Below are 4,348 nucleotides of genomic sequence, written 5' to 3'. Positions count from 1 at the left end.
TCAGCAGCAATGACTTCCTTCTTCTCTCTTAACAGTTTTATCAGTTTTAGTAATCTTTTCAAAGAGCCAACCATTTATACTTTTTCTTCTGTATATTTATTTCTAATTTGAAAATTCCTGGTTTTATATATAATTTCTGCCCCTATCTGCTTTTGTTGTTGTCATTATTCTTTTTGTAACTTTATGAGATGGAGATTTAGCTCTTCAGAAATCAGCCTTAAATTTCATAATTTACATTTAAATCTGTGTATTGTCCTCTAAAGACTGGCTTAGCTGCACCTTCTGCATATACGTAGTATTTTCAGTTTTGTTTGATACAGAATATTTTCTAATTTTCACATCTGCTTTGATACAAGGATTGGTAGAAGTGTTTCTAAAATTCCAAATACATGAGATTTTGTTCTTATATTTTATAACTGAATTCTAGATACTAGTTGATTCTCTTGAAATGTTATTTGTAGACACCTCTACAGCCCTAGAATGAATATATTTTCCTCTGAATATGTTCTCCTCTAATGGGCTCTTGAGGTTCGTTACCAGCTGGGAAACAACACACCAAGTTGCTGTCTTATGGTTTCTCAGACTACCCAGGCTGTGGGTACTCAAGGCTAAATCTGCTAGATGTCAAGTCTGTGGCCACGATTTCTCATGAACTTTTAAATCTTTCTTATTCTTTATACTGTTTGTGGCACCAAGGCTGCCTTGTCCAAAGAGCTCTGGGATTTGAAAGGACAGGACTAGATCGGATGACCCTTACCCCTGAGGGCATAAGACTTTGGGGTCCCAGCTTAATGTAGTGAGGACCTCCTATATGACTTCTCAAGTTAGTCTGGGACTAAAACTTGACTTCCATGTTTCCTGTACTCAAGGCCCCCTGGAACAGAATATGAAATAAGCTATCTTGGCACTCCAACCTCAGAATGTAAGCAGCTTTGATGCCTCTCCTTTTATTTTTTGCACTGGCACCTGCAAATGTTAGTGACAAGCTTGGCATCTACCATGGGTCTATCTTTTTTAAAGCTACTGATCAAGCTTTTTTTAAAAAAACTCTCAGTTGAAACTGAAATAGATTGTATTCTCTTACTTTGAAAACTATACGTTTATAATCACTTGAATGTATAGGATTTTAGAATTCCTATACTTTTTGGAGTGACACACCAGAAAAAGGAAGCATGGTGAGAACATCCATCACCACTTGCCTACTGGCCTGCTGGAACCAGATTGTGTTCTGCACCTCCAACACATCCATGCTACATCCACTAGCTCTCCCTAAAAGTGGTCTCTTGATGTCACATTGCCCACAAGCCCTAGGTTTGAGTACTAACAAACAAAAGTACATTTTGCCCTCAGTTTGACAATGTGAGGAAGAAAGATCCACAGTCTCTATACATGAGCTAAAAGACACTTGGGCAAGGGACTCTGGGATTCGTTACACATTTGACAGCCCTATGGGGGAAGGAGGACATGGGCACCATGTGGGAATGTCCTCTTGGGTCCACATGATCCTTGCCTAATGGAAGAAGCCACAGCCAGAAGAGTGCAAGAGTGAGGCCCATGGCAGATCTCTTCTTTTTTGGCTCCAAGCACAAATTGGGTAGACAAGCATATGAACAACGAAAGCACTAACTTTCCCCAAGATACAGTGATATACTTGTGTTGTTGTTGCCAACCATTTTATTAGGATGTTGTTACCTAAGAACTGAAGAAAGGAGACAAAACAGAAGAGAGTGAGAAAAAATTCTCCATTTTAGCTAATCCAGGGTATTGTGCCAATTACCTAGAGTCCTTGAACTGAGACGGTAACAAGCGAAGGCAATTGGCCCCAAGTGTTTGATTGTTGTAAAATTTTTGTTAAAGGTATTTAACACTGACAGGTTGGCTACAGGGTGGAAAAAAGGACAGTGTCTATCTTACAGAATTGCCAAGGATTTATAAGTAAGAACTTTCTACAGCATTATTTTTTATATGAATTTATTTATTTTATTTATTTATTTTTGGCTGCGTTGGGTCTTCGTTGCTGAGCGCGGGCTCTAGGTGCGCGGGCTTCAGCAGTTGTGGCTCACAGGCGTTAGAGCGCAGGCTCAGTAGTTGTGGCATATGGGCTTAGTTGCTCCGCGGCATGTGGGATCTTCACGGACCAGGGCTCGAACCCTTGTCCCCTGAATTGGCAAGAGGATTCTTAACCACTGCGCCACAGGGAAGCCCTACAGCATTACTTTTGATACTAAAATATCAGAAGCAATTTATTATTCAAAAATTATGTGGTGTTTAAATGTGCATTAATATATTCAGACAATTAAAATGCAATTGTTAAAAAGGGAGTTAGACAATCCTGATGAGTCAGATGATGTTACTGGTAAAATGATGAGATCAAAAATTTTGAGCATTTGTGGCACTCTTACATACATTTCCTTATTTGAAGCTCAGAACAACCCAGGAAAATGTATAATCCATGGTAGAGGATGAGAGGTTCCGAGGCACAAAAGGAAGATAAGCACTCAAGGAACACCAAGGTAGAAAACGACAGGGGAAGGAAGAGAAGAGGAGGAAGAGGCGGAGGTCGAAACAGCTGGATAACCCTGGTCGAGAGAGGGCGCTCTTGCTCCACAAGCCTCTCTGCGACCACAGGTATCAGGACTGCCAGCTTCTTGGAAGAATCACCCTCCTTCACTCTTGTCTGAGACAAGACACTGAAGAACGCCTCGTCCTAAATGATTTCTCCTCTCAAGAACAGGCCGACAGAAGCGTCGCTCCGAAGTGGTCCATCGAGCAGTGGTCTGCTGGATCATTTCTCGGGTGTCTCTTCTGGGTAAGAGTGGACCCCGCAGGATTTCCTGCTGTTCCCTGAGAGGCAGCGGGAGAGACGCCAACTTGGCCGGTTCCGTGGGCCGCGTGCAACCCAGGTCCCTCAAGCAGGAGGGACGATTCCAGGCTCCTGAGCCGGGCCCCTCAATGGGCTGAGCCAAAAGAACCAGCATAGGAACGGGCTGCCTCCTGTCGCTGCAGGTTCTCTCTCCTCCCGTTGTTAGTAAACGTTGATTCAGCTCTCTTCATAAGCACTGGAGTAGGGACTGGGTCATTACGCGTGGGTTAGGGGGTGATAGGGTACAGCTTACTATCCCCAAGAACGCAGCTGGGGTGGAACGGGAGGAAGGAGAAGGGAAAGCCAGGTGAGAGACCAAAAGAGTTGGCTAACCCGGGGCAGGGATACAGCGCTCTGGCCCCCGGAGCCTCCTTGCGAAGGCAGGCCTCTGGCCTCCATGTCCCTGGAAGGGGTGCCGATCTGGCCCCAAAGGGACTGTGGAGCTCGAGGCCTTTGGGTGACTTCTCCCACGCTTCCCCACCACCCCCGCCATGTGGCCTTTCTCTTGCAGATCCCTGCCGGCAAGCCTGCAGACAGGAGGCCTGAAGCAAGTAGCAGGGCCCATCCATACACTTTGGTCCCGGAATAGGAAAGCCAGGAAGATGTGGGTTGGAGCCCTGGGTGTGGGGCGCCTCTCGCCCTGGGCCTGAGCCAGCAGAGTGCAGTGAGGCACAACGGAAGAGAACTCCCCTGCCATACACAGAGAGATAGCGGAGAGCGCAAATACATACCCCTAGTAGCACAAATTCCGAGGTCAAGTTTACCACATTTGGGGAAATCTCTAAAGTCAGCACTACCTGAGTGCAGTGGACAAGCGTCGCGCTGGGAAAGCCACCATCGTGATCATGGCATCTTTCCTGCCGGGTAACTAGGGGCACATACCCCGCAGGCACAGTGCAGCCTCCCACCGCTCCAAGGTTCACTCAGGGTCGCCACCCTCCCTTCCACCCGCCCCACGCTGTTTTTCTAAACCGCTTTCCTCAAAGGAATTCAAGCGAAGACCTCCCCTCCCACATCTCCTCCCCAATCTCCCCCCAACACACACACACACACACACACACACACACACACACACACAGAGAACTCACTGCACAGCTCACAACACCGACCACCTTTCAGCAGCGGCTCCAAACAGACCAACCCGCTGTCTCAACTGACAGTTCTCTGCCCTTGCTTAACTGAGGAGTGCGTGGAGACGGCAAAGGCCTGGGAGGCCGGAAGGGGGCGCTGATGCTGTGCCAGTCATTGATCTGCACGTGTCGCCGCTCCAAACACCCCGAGTCTGGGTCTCTGTCTCGGAGAGACGCCTCGGGAGGATCCACCTGCACAGCGACTGACCACCCGACGCTGTTTCCTTTTCCTGGGAAGGCTAAGCCAAGGTCGTCCTGAATCACAAAGGAAGATATCTTAATGACCAAAAGTTTTAAGAAAATATTCTTGACATTTTTATTCATTAGGGAAATGCACATTAATACTATACGGAGA

The sequence above is a fragment of the Lipotes vexillifer genome, unplaced genomic scaffold, assembly GCF_000442215.2.
Source record: "Lipotes vexillifer unplaced genomic scaffold, Lipotes_vexillifer_v1.1 scaffold1034, whole genome shotgun sequence".
Taxonomy (NCBI): Eukaryota; Metazoa; Chordata; class Mammalia; order Artiodactyla; family Lipotidae; genus Lipotes; species Lipotes vexillifer.
Note: the sequence above shows the minus strand (reverse complement) of the source record.